The sequence below is a fragment of the Orcinus orca genome, chromosome 17, assembly GCF_937001465.1.
Source record: "Orcinus orca chromosome 17, mOrcOrc1.1, whole genome shotgun sequence".
Taxonomy (NCBI): domain Eukaryota; kingdom Metazoa; phylum Chordata; class Mammalia; order Artiodactyla; family Delphinidae; genus Orcinus; species Orcinus orca.
Window position 1 is genome coordinate 65,098,837 of NC_064575.1, and position 13,590 is coordinate 65,112,426.

Consider the following 13,590-nt stretch of genomic DNA (forward strand, 5'->3'; position numbering starts at 1 on the left):
AAAAAACACATGATTACTACAAATATATTAATATTATTGTTTTAAAATTATATCGATTGTTTACTTGACTAGTTACTGTCTTCACCCATAAAATATAAACACTTAAACAACACGGAGTTTTATTTTATTCACTTCTATGCCTCCAGTGTTTACTATATTACCACCACATGGTATGTCCTCAGTACATATGTGTTCAAAGACTTTTTTGAATGAATACATACATTATTGAACCAACATGATATAAGTCCAAATGCTTTGCAATGTACATAATCCTCAACTCAAGGCTTCATTATAAACTTTTGGTCCCAACTCCCAAAACTTCTACATGCATGGCCTATGTTTCACCCTTATTGAATTACTTCTTATTAACTATGATACTTTAGAAATCTCTGCCTTTGCCTATGAGGCTCAGTTCTTGTGGAGAGCTACCACTTGATTTCAAATGTCACTTGCTGTGTGAAAATATTTCCAGTTCTTCTGGACTGAGCTCTCTCCCTACGTTCTCATAGCATGTTATATAAATTTCTGTCATAGTATTTACCAGATTCTAGTGTAATTTTTTGCTGTACAACTGTCTTATGACATTTTATGCCTAGAGTCTTGCGAAATGCCTGGCATATATATATTAAGTACTCTGACATGTTTACTGAATAAGTAAATCCTATAAGCACAGCAGCAACCTAATTTCTAACAACAAATCATTTCATAACGTATTTTTTTTTAAATTCAATATTATGCTCTAAGGATGTTTCAATTCTTTCTGGATTCTCTAAGCAATTGTGAACGGCAAAGTGAGTAAAAAGAATGTTGGTCACGTAACCTGGAGAAGGCCGCAGTTGACATTTAATAATATTCAAATACTTGCAAGGAACAAAGCTAAACCTTATTATTTCCCTTCAAAATAGCCAAATGAGAATAGACTGGTCTTTTTATGAGTGTGTTTTTTAGGTAAGCCGCTTAATAAAACTTGCTGATTAGAGACTTATGAATTGTATTTCTAAGAAAGGGTGTGGAGTCTCCTCCTCTGCCAGTGTGAAGGATATACTAGACAGGTATCTTTTTAAGAAGCCTACACGAACTAAAGGATGTTTTTGCCAGCCTATAATTCTACAAAATCTACTTTTCTAAGACCAAGAATCAAGATCCACAAGAGAAATTACTGTAGTTAAGAATAAACATACCCTTAAAAACTGAGAAAACCTCACCTTATTTTTTTTTTTTTGTATATGTGCTATTTTATGATGGGTAAAGGTTAACTTTTTTTTTTTTTTTTGGCGGTACGCGGGCCTCTCACTGTTGTGGCCTCTCCCGTTGCGGAGCACAGGCTCCGAACGTGCAGGCTCAGCGGCCATGGCTCACGGGCCCAGCCGCTCCGCGGCATGTGGGATCTTCCCGGACCGGGGCACGAACCCGCGTCCCCTGCATCTGCAGGCGGACTCTCAACCACTGCGCCACCAGGAAAGCCCGGTAAAGGTTAATATTTAATCAATATGCTTTACATTTGGGAATCTTTGAAAGAACAAACAGTGTTAAAATTTTTTTTCTCTAAAGGAAAACCAAAATAAAAGTAACATTTCCATTATAGATTTAGAGGTTAGATCCTGCGTGTAGAATTAAGCTGAGCAAGAAATCGTAAGTATTTTTTACTAATATTCTTTTAAAACCACTTTTCTTCTATTATCAGGTAGCAGCAGTTACAGTGAACGTTAATGTGACTTGATTCCTTGTACAGTAGAGAGAGTGTTCTCTTAAAAGGGATTTACATTCTCTGGTTCCTTGCAAATCTGTGTAAAGAAGACATCTAAAAATAAATTTGAAGGGACTTCCCTGGTGGTCCAGTAGTTAAGACCTTGCACGTCCAATGCAGGGGGCATGGGTTCCATCTCCGGTTGGAGAACTAAGATCCCACATCCCACATGATGTGCAGGGTGGCCAAAATAAATAAATAAATAACGATAAAGTTGACGTTTACTGCGTTTGACAGTGTTATTATATTAGTATCTAATACCTTTAAATATTAAAGATTATTGAGTCCAATTTGCCCCTGTGAGTGTGGGAGAGCAAACAGCAAATCCCATCAATGGGAAGTTTAAGGATAAAGGTTTTCTCAACTCCCACCTTCTGCTAAGACACAAAGTGGAACCCCTGTGGTGCCAAGTGCCTGGCCCCGCTAAATGCTCGGAGAATGTTAGGCTCTCTGGTGGCCGGTGACCATTATAAAGAATGGCTGAGAAGAGCAACCGAAATCTGTTTCTTTGATAGTCCTTCCACTCAGCTTCCCCAAGATGTTGTTGGAATTCCCCTTGGGAAAGAGTCCTCTCAAGTTGAGTGGAAATGGCAGTGAAAGTTCTTAGGGGTATGGCCTGTGAGAGGTCGGAGAACCTGGAAGGAGGCTGAGGGAAACACTTCTCTGTTCCATGGCTCAGAAGGACCCATGCTTGCCTTCAGCCACGGCTCCAAAAGAAGAAGACAAGAGTTGGAGAGAGAAGCTAACTCTAGAATGGAGATCAAGCAGGAAATTAAAGCCACCGAACATTTTCTCACCCACAGGGTCCAAATCTTTTCCTAATTCAGACACACGATTGGAGTTTATTTCCAGTTCAATAGCAATGCTTTGGCTTTTAGAGAGAAGCTGACACCAAAATGTCTCTTTTCAGGAAAAAGAACATGAATAAGGAAACGACATGATCATTGGATCCATGCTCACTTCTGAGAACAATTTAATTCTTTCAACCCTTGCCAAAGTCATAGATTCTACTTTAGTCCATGTAGTATTTAAAAAGTTACACTCTGCTACCTGAGTTTTCATATTTCCTTATATTTCCTTGCTTAGGTTGAAAACCGACCCCTACATTGCTCTTTATATCTTTACTAGATTTACTTTGTGTTTTTTTTTTTTTACTATATTTAATGTGCAGTTACGCTTGCAAAATGGATTGTAATTCGCCAAGAAAAGTGTTTTGATAAAGGGGAAAAAAAATCAACAAATTGCAGGATAAGAGACAATCCTAGCAGGACTCCTCTCCTCCAATTCGAAACCACACTTGTGACTTTCACGTGCATCCATTTCATGCTTAGGTACATTGTGCATCAGTATCTTGCAAAGTTTGTAATGGTGTAGGACATAATGCTTTTCCTCCTTAAAAAGGGAGGAAGAAAGAACTGGAGAGAGGGAAGAAAGAAGGAGGGAGGAAGGGAGAAAGGAAAAAAGGAAGGAAGGAAAGAAAGAAGGAAAGAAGGAAGGGAGGACAGAAGAAGGAAAGAAAGAGAAAGAAATGAATTAAATGAAGAATATTCCTCCCTGAAAAATATGTGGGCTCTTTTCCCAAATAATCTGCTTATGGGGGAAAAAAAAATTCCACCTGAAAGAGGAAATGCTTCCTGAAAGAGGAAACTAGGAATTTCCTAGTTAAATTTGTATGCATTTATATGAAAGTTTTAGGTTGACTAGTGAGAAAATATCTCTGAGTAATTATCCCAACATCCTAAGTAAGTTTTGTTCAATGGCTCAGCTCACTGAAGAAGTGGGATTTCATTCAATAAAATGTTTTTAGAGTCTTTTAATACATTTTAGAGTTACGGAAAAATAATAAGATTGTGACTATGTCTACATAACCAAAACATTTTGATAAAAACTGAAAATTTCAGAGAGTAAATTGAATATCCTATTTTCCTATACCAAAAATCTGCATATAGAAGTTTGATAGAAACCGTCATTAGGTAACTTCTCCCTGGCCAAACCATCGCACTCAAGGAAACACACACCAGCTATGTGGCCCTTTTTAATGTTTCCAATTACATTGTTCCAGACCCTTTACTCTTCTCTTACCATTCAATCCTACTTTGCCTACTTATCTTTTCTACTAACCTACTTAGGTTATAAGTAGTAGGTTTGCCTACTAACCTACTTAGGTTTTAACTTTTTTGATTAGCAACGCAGCCCTCATCTTATTCTGATAGTATTAAACTATCAATACATTTGAATGATAGTGAGCTAGTAAGATGAGGTCTCTAACGCATTTGTGCCTTTTGCAGAGATTTGGGCAACGGTTTTCAACAACAGAGATTTTGTCAAGTGATTTCAGCTCTTTGGTTCAGCCTTCTTTCTGGGGAACTATGGAGTAGTAATGATGATAATAATCATGTATCTTCAGGCAGAGGGCTTGTAGAACCACTGTCTCTTATACCCATGAAATTAGTTCTTTTAGGAATAGGAAGGTCCCAGCTTCCCACTCACTAATATCATATTCACATAAGAGAGTCCACTCCCATCTCCTTATCATCCTCACTCATCTCCCTTTGCACCAAATTACTGAGGATGATTAACAAACACAGACATGAAAACTGGACCAACAGCTCTTTAGTCCATGATTTGAAATGGTATTAGAGATGGTGGGTAACATATGCATTATCGGAGAAGCTTGGACGTCTTTGGGGAAGGAAGGAGGCAGAAAGAAGAGAAATGTGTATGTTCCATTTCATAAAATGTAAAGTAGAGTAAAATAAAAATCCCCTATTCCTCTGCAAAGCAAGATAAAGAATTTCAGATTCTCTTGATGGGTCAAGGTACAGTGTGTCGATTTCACTTTAACACCATACCATTGCCAAGTCCGCATAAAATGAGAGGAGGCAAAGATAAGTAGACGTGAAAGTATAATTTATAAACTAGACCTTCATCTATAAAATTGGGTGAAAAACAAACTTACCCAACGGACATTTGGAAGATATTATTAAATATTATAGAACCCATCCTCACATACATTTGGAGAAAAAGAATTTACAAAATAAACGTGACTTTAAAAATCCTCTATCCCTATAACCCACAAAGGTAGAAAAGTGAAATTGGGACATCCCTCCATTGTCACGTGGGCAAGTGATAATTTGTAATAATTATGCTATTATTTACACGTCCTCTCTGAAATAAACTCTATCTAAAGAATTCAGTTTGTTGCTCTGGTCCCATGAAAAGCTTTCTAAAATAGAAAACAATGGACATATCGTCAACACTAGAATGCTATTTTAAAATATATGGATGTACTGGAAAGAGTTCAGACAACATCAGAAGGAAGAGTTTGACTTACTGCATGAAAAAAAGATTAAAAGAGTATGTATAGCTTGGCTAAGCAAGGACTAAGTGGGAACATGCTAACTGCCTGCAAATATTTCAGGGGTGTGAACACAAAGAAGTGGGGCGAGGGGGGTTCTGGTGGCTTTAAAGAGAAGACTCAGATTCACAAATCTAGTTCATCTCTTTATTTTTAATCCTATTGGGACTGAGAATCTTATAGTGTTACAACATTTAGGTAGAAATTTCCTAACAAAGAAGTTTGCAGCTTGTTTTTTGGGGGGGGCATTTTTTTTGGAGGGGGAGCATATTATTTGGGGATGTGTTAAAACTAGACAGGAAAGTAAGAGAAACTACATCCATAATTGTCAGTCACATCTGCCTCTAATTAGAGTGATAATTGTGTCATATTAAGGGCATAATACATGTAACTTACACAAATTGTAAAGATCCAGAGAGAAACTATATTACAGTTATGATTTAAAGAATATTACCAATGTATTTAAAACAAAATACTTGGAAAGGAGATGAATAAAAATGTAAGTTCAAAGAGTTGGATTCAACCAAAACCCTTGAGAAGGTCGTGATGTCCTTAGCAAGAAATTTAGTGCTATCAAAGTAACACTAATTTAAAATTAGGTTTCTATGTCGTCTTATATAGAGTAGTATATTTCTATATTACCCAACTTCATATAATTTAACTGAAAGCATATTATCATTGTGCTACCAGGGAATGTTCCAGTCTGACTACCAGAGTTTAAGAAATGTTTTAGTCAACATTAGGAAACATTATCACTTAGCTAAATTAAGTAATATTATATAACAGGTGTAGTTGAATACACAGTTGCAATACAATGACATTTTTTCCTTAGGATATAATGAATACAATAGAGGAAAAGGGTAACACAGTACAGGAAAAAGGCAGTGCTCAATAACTTCTAGTCTGCTGCCAACCTATTTTCAATGTAAACAAGGTAAAATTCCTTACCTAGAAACGCCTTTGTAACTCCAACGTATTTTTCACTTACTCTCGCTCAATATTTTCTGACTTTCACTTTGTGTTTGAAAGTTGAATAAGTCATTTAACTTGTACGTCTTGTACTTCTGTTCTTGAAATAGTTTATATATATGTAGATTCAAATCCTTCTTTGAAAAGACACTTTTAACTGACAATGAATAACTAACTTACATTGGATATAATTACTTTTAGCCTTAAGACTTTGGCATGCCATCTACGAGAAAATCGATGCCAGGGAATACCAGCCACACCTACTGATGAGATGGCCTTAAGAAACACACTCATTTATTTTCCCCTCTGATATTTGATAAGTCAAAATAAATGATGACTGTGTAAAGACATTCTGATGTCTGTACAGATAGGTAGGGAGTATTCATGTCAATGAAATTTTGAAATATACAGCCGACATTTCAATACCCTAAAGAGTGCCATATAGAGAGTTTTCTTCATCAAAATAGTTCAGATTTAAATTCATACCGAATGAAGTATGTAAAACTTATACAGTATATGTGTATTTAATAATTGTTACTGACAAGAATATGGTTACTTGTAGACACGGACTCTAAAATGATTTGCAAAAATAAAATCTGGTTGGTGGATTATGGCCGATAGCTGATATTTTTCCAAAATCCAAATTTTTGTCATTCTTCTAAAAAATTAACATTTAATATAGATTATTCATTCAATAATAACGTTGTTACATGAATTTTCTTGTAGTAAATACTTCCAAAGTGAGAGAAGTAAATCAACTTACTTTTCCTTAGAAAAGATAACTCTTTTGCTTACACATCCCATTTTACGGATGTGGTATTGCCATTGGTCCCTGTTTACTTTTTAAAGGTACCCAAGCCTTGCCCACAAGCTGCATTTTTCTCTGTGCCTTTTATTCTTGCCCTAAATTTCAGAAGATAAAAACTAAAAAAAAAAAATAAAACCATGCATCACCCTGCCAAATGCTAGCCCTTCCTCTTTCATACAGGTTTTCTTTTCAACAGTATTCTACACATGCAGATCCCTCACTGCGGACCATTTTACAGAGGTAAGTGCTTATCCACTAATGCCAATAATAGAAATCTAAATAATTTTTGAGTAACCAGCAAGCCTCTATTGTTTACTAAGTATGGATATGTGACTACCTTTTACCAAGAGAAAGACAGCAGCTCTGGGAACAAAAGTGATTCAGACACAACTGGGCTCAAGTGAAGAACAGTGTGGGTTCTTCGGGTCCGGCAGAGTCCACCCACCCACAAACTGTCAGGACATTCCTCTCTTTTATTGTTGCTCCCATAATTGGAGCTGCCATGCTTCTCCAAAGGAGATTTGTGACAAGTCCAAGTACAATCTGGTTCTGAAATATCTCCACCTCACGCTTCCTCTCACCTCCCCTGGCATCCTCCACGAAACAGACTCAAGTTGCCTCTACCTGTAAGCAATCAAAGGCAGGCAGCATCACGCCTTTGGCATCAAGTACAGAAAGAACAAAACAAATTAAAATGCTTTTGAACTTAAAGAGTTCGCTTGAAAGACGTAATTTTTAAAGTCCTTTGTTCACTAATATAATGTTTCTTTTTCCTGTAAGAGAGTGAAATGAAGGAATCATTCAAGGGAGGAAAATATGCATTTGCTAAACAACTGAGTGTCTACCACGAGCCCCAGACATCATAGACATTACGGATACTGAGGATACAATGACTAAAATATCTTTTTCGCTGGGAGGAACATTTCAAGTGCCCTTGGTGTGGGTGGTATTGTATTTCAGTAGGATTTTTCTGTATGCTTCTAATGGTTAAAAGTATACCTGGGGATACACTGTATAGTCTAACAGAAAGTGGTCTTATGCCTTTCTTTTATACATTAAGAAAAATCATATTTAGATCTGATACTGACGTTTGGGCAGTACTAATCTATAGGCACTTCAAGGAAGTAAAGTAGTATTTAAGCATCTATTTTCCATCTGTGCATATATGTATCCCAACATAGAAGTGTATGCATACATACATATATGTTTCTATTTCAGCTAAGATCCACTGTAACTATGTGTCAGTTTCAATCTTAATTTTGTTATTATATAAGATGTGGGTACCACAGGATATGTTTTTCCTTTCCATTTCATTCCCTAGAATAAAAAGAAATGAAAAAAAAAACTAGATAAAACAAAAAAACCAAATCTGATGGAAAGATATAAAAAAAGAAAAATTAAAAACAAAACCCTAAGCCATGAGTGTTTCAAGCCAAATATTTACAAAGATACCTATATACTTATGAGCTGGATGGGAGGTTGAATAGGGTTGAGTAAACCTTTTTTAGCCTGAAGTTAGGCAATGGGGAGAGGAATCCAGAAGAAGGAGATTTAGGGTTCCAGTGTAAATGGTGTTGAAAGAGGAAATACAAGACTTGGATCAATTTCTACATACATCACAAAATAACCAGGGAGATCTTGCTCAATCCCTCTAATCCCCCTGCCTTGATCTCCTCTTCTGTAAAACCAGGGGGTCTAGACAACTCTTGTGCATACAACAAACATATATTGAGTTCCTGCTGGTGGTCAACTCTACAGTTCAGAAAACATTTTCACATAAACTCTTTATTTCATCTTGGCCTTATGTTAATCTGGTATAAAGATGATTACAAACCTATTTCACATGAGTGAAGAAAGAAGTCAGGATTTAGGGGAGTTTACTGAAAGTCTAAATGCTCTCTAGATTCTCTTCCAGATGCTAAAAATTATCTTTAAATTTCTAACTTTAAGTGAGGCAGAGGATCAAAGAGTAATACGTACAGTAACCATGTGGACACAATTCTCTTCATATTCCTCTTCCATCTCTTTCAACTCATTTCCCACCATTCCCTTCCTGTTCTCTAATCTCTTCTTTCTACCACCACATACATTTATATTTTCCTGTTCAGTAAATATTTTAGGCTTTGTCGGCCTTACAGCTTCTGCTACAACTACTGGACTCTGCTGTTGTACCATGAAAGCATCCGAAGATACAGAAATAAATGGGAGTGAATATGTTCCAATAAGACTTTACTTACAAAGAGAGGGAATGGACTGTATTTGGCCTGTGAGCCATGGTTTGCTAACATCTAAGTTGACTTTGAAAAATAAAAATATCTGGTAATAATTCCAAAGTTCATGTAAAATATACAGCTTAAAATAGTTTAATTACACTCTAAAGTCATGCATTTTATGTTTGATGGGAGCATAGGGTTATCCAGTAAATTTATAATATGATCCTTTATAATAAATAAAGGCACAATAGTATGTTAGCTGGTGTTACCTTTATAATCATATGTGTGATTGAAACTGTTCACATTTGTTGACATTTATCTTACAAAACTTGTTAAGACTCTTGAAAAAGGCCTGAAGAATTTGTTTTGTTTCGTTTTGTTTTTCTAGTGTGCACAGGGGCATGATGGAGCTGGAGTCTTGTATTTGGATATTAGATAAAAATTCTATCTTTTTCTTCATTAAATTAAGTCTAGTATCTGGAGCTACAATAAGTTATTAAAGCAGAAAATAAAATTAATTAATTATTGACCCCACAGTCATCAGGTAATCAAGGATATGTATGGAATGCCATCTATCTTATTTGTTAGGTATGATGACTGATATCTTGAAGTTTCTTCTTCCAGCATCACATGGATATAAAACTGACCTCCTAGCCAAACTTGAAGATTCTTGGAGTTTGTGCTCTTTGCTAATAATATTTTAAGTAAAATATACCAGGAAGTCAATCAATAAATGTATTTTAGCAATTATTTTTCTGCTTTGCAATTTGAATGAGATGCGATACTAATGACCAAATATGGGGTTTGTAGCATCTCAACAAACACCATCTCTCCTCTTTATACCATCATGTTTGCTACACCTTTTATCTTCTGCAGTAAATATTTGTTAAAAACTCTAAAGGGATAATGGAGGGATGGGGACCATATTTAACCTCCTGTTTTAAAAAACAGGAACTTGGACAAAATATATAAAATAACTCTTTTCAGACTTTGAAACACCAGCAATGCAGGACCTTAATCCCTGAAAGAAAGGGAAAAATGAGGTAAAACTTAAGACCACGTTGTACTGACTGGGGACACATTCTGGGCTATGGAACGGGAAGCTGGAATCCTAAGTAGAAGGTAAAGGCATTGTTGAGTTGAGAAGTCTGAAAACTGAGAAGAAGCCATCAAGTCTGAGCTAGTGGGAAGTTGTGTGGCATAGTTCTAGGGAGGAGGGAATCATGAAAAACATTTCTAGAATCTCTGGAATACAAACATGCATGTATGTATGGTAGAAATCCATAAGACTGTGCAACATTATAACTGGTGTTCTGTGAGTTGAATTGTTCTCAGAGCTCACACAGGACTGAGAAGCATTTAAGTCCCCACCAATCAGAATAGAAATTGCTTCATGGTCAACTGGAAAATTTAGTGGAAACTGTAGAAGGGCTGGTTCTTGTAGTGAGACTAAAATATCCCAAGAGTAAAGGCTATTTGAGACCCACACAAACAAAGCTTAGGAATTAAAATTAGCCTCAAAAGATCAAATCAAAATGTGAGTACTTAACTGTCTCTCAGAACAAAGCCAACAGCCATTAAAGAAAGACAACAAAATCCAGAAAGGTAACATTAAAAATTCACAGTGCTCAGCATCCAATGAAAGATTATCAGCCATTCCAGAAGCAGGAAAATGTGACCCATAACTAGGTGACAAAAATCAGTCATTAGAAACAGATAAAAATAATAGCAAAGAAAAAATTAGTAGACAAAAGCATTAAACAGCTATTGTAATCATATATTGCAGCATTTAAAGGAAAACATAGAAATAGAAATATGGAGGCTATGAAAAGACACAAGAGGCATGTCTAAGAGTGAAAATTACAATAGCTCAAATGAGATATTTACTGAATATGTTTTTTTCTTATTGAAGTACAGTTGATTTGCTATATTGTGTTAGTTCCAGGTGTACAGCAAAATGATTCAGTTATACATATTTTTTCAGATACTTTTTCATTATAGGTTATTACAAGATATTGGATATAGTTCCCTATGCTATACAGTAAATCCTTGTTGTTTACCTATTTTATATATAGTAGTGTGTATCTATTAATCTGATACTCCACATTTATCCCTCCCCCTTAAATATGTTTTCTTTAATTGAAGTATAGTTAATTTACATTATTGCATTAGTTTCTGGCATACAGCATAGTGATTCAGTATTTTTGCAGATTACACTCCATTATAAGTTGTTATAATATAATGGGTATAATTCCCTGTGCTATACAGTATATCTTGTTGCTTATCTATTTTATACGTAGTAGTTTGTATCTCTTAATCTCATACCCCTAATTTGTTCCTCCCTCTTTCCCTCTCCCCTTTGGTAACCACAAGTTTGTTTTCTATTACTGTGAGTCTGTTTCTGTTTTGCATATACTTTCATTTGTATTATTTACCGCATATAAGTGATAACATACAGTATTTTCCTTTCTCTGCCTGATTTATTTCACTAAGCATAATATTTTCTAGGTCTATCCATGCTGCTGCAAATGGCAGTATTTCGCTTTTTATGGCTAATATTCCACCACATATCCTGACTCACACCTGTACAAGGCAGACTTCAAACACCTCAAATTAGGACAACAGGAGTAACCGAGATAGGAATTGCCTCACTGGAGGTGAGAGTGAGACTTTGCAGTTTAGGCGTAAGCAAGCAAACTGTCTGCTAAAACAAAATGCCGACCCTCTTCAGAGGAATCTAACAAAATTCAAATTTTGAGTCTCCACAGCACAACATTCACAATGTCTGGGAAACAACAAAATATTATTCTCCTCACAAAGAACCAGGAAAATGTAAGGTGTCCTGAAAGGAGGAGACAATCGACTGAGGCCACAGGCAAGATGAATCATATGTTGAAATTATCAGACAAGGACTTTAAAGCAGCTGGTAGAACTATCATCAGTTGGATGCAAAAACTATGTTGGTAATGAATGAAATATTAGAAACTCTGTGCAGAGAAATAGAAGTTATGAAAAAATTAGCCCAATGGAAACTTTAGAAATGAAATATACGCTAACATTAAAAATTCATAGGATGGTCTTAATGAGATAACTAAAGTGCTGAAGAGTCAGTAAACTTGACAAGAGATCCTCACAAGTTATGTAATTTGAAATAAAAGGAGAAGAATATTGAAAAAGTAAACAGAGTCTAAAGGGCCAGTGGAACAATATCAAAAGTTACAACATGTGTGTAATTGGAGTCCTAGAAAGAGAAGAGAAAGTAAAGAGCAGGAAAAAAAAGTTAAATATATAATGGCCAAAAACGACCGAAATTTGATGGTAGACATACATTTACAACATCAAGAAACTTAGCATACCCCAAACAGGATGAATAAAGGGAAGCCAACATAAGCACATTATACTCAACCTGATAAAAATTAAAGATAAAAAGAAATTCTTAGAAGAATCTAGGGAAAAAACAAACATATATCTAGGAGGAAAATGATTCAAATGGCTGAAGACTTGTCATTTGAAACTATGTAAGTCAGAAGACAGTGGACCAACATTTTTTAAAAGTTGAAAGAAAAAAACAAATCTATCAACTCAGAAATGTTTAGTTTCCAAAAATATCCATCAGTAATTAAGGCAAAATAAACACATTTTCAGATAACAGAAAATTAAACAGGTTGTCAATAGCAGATTGACAGTACAAGAGATGATAAAAGATCTTTAGTCTGAGGAAAATGAAACAAGAAGGAACATTTGATCTTCATAGAAGAACAAAATGTCTTGAGGGTGGCAAATATCTGTGTAAATATTAAAAAAAAAGTTCATTCTAAGTTCAGTTAAATTTCATAGAATTACTTAAAGCCAAATTTATATTTTCTTTTGGGGAGTGTAGTACATTAAATTGATTACATTTGACAACCTTAGAATAAAAGGTTTCAAGTAGAGGGAATAAACAAATTCCCTATATTTTATTTGGGGTGATACAATATTTACTGCAGTTAGACTGTGAAAAGTTAAGGTTGTATATTTTAATCCCTGGAGCAGTCATTAAAAAGATACAAAGAAACATATGTTAAAAAAGGCAATTGAGGGCTTCCCTGGTGGCACAGTGGTTGAGAGTCCGCCTGCCGATGCAGGGGACACGGGTTTGTGCCCCGGTCCGGGAAGATCCCACATGCCGCAGAGCGGCTGGGCCCGTGAGCCATGGCCGCTGAGCCTGCGTGTCCGGAGCCTGTGCTCCGCAACGGGAGAGGCCACAACAGTGAAAGGCCCGCGTACCGCAAAAAAAAAAACAAAAAAAACCCGCAATTGATAAATTAGAATGGAATTTTTAGAAATATTTAAATCATCTCAAATGAGACATGAGAAGGGAAGAAGGGTACCAAAGCACAGAGGAACAAACAGAAAACTATTAATAAAACAGTTGATCAATATCTAACTATATCAAAAATTATATTAAATGTTAATAGAATATAATTATTACATTTTAAGGCAGAGGTGATCAAAG

The 13,590-nt window shown here is 35.7% G+C and overlaps 1 protein-coding gene across 1 annotated transcript in view; it reads right to left on the reverse strand.

Annotated features, from left to right (window-relative positions):
• The window catches only part of TRPS1 (transcriptional repressor GATA binding 1), a 370,691-nt gene extending 364,498 nt beyond the window's left edge, over positions 1-6,193 (reverse strand). Inside the window, exon 1 of the mRNA XM_049700471.1 lies at positions 6,054-6,193. The gene's annotated coding sequence lies outside the window, so the exon portion shown is untranslated. The remainder of the gene's footprint in view (positions 1-6,053) is intronic.
• Positions 6,194-13,590: the final 7,397 nt, after the last annotated feature.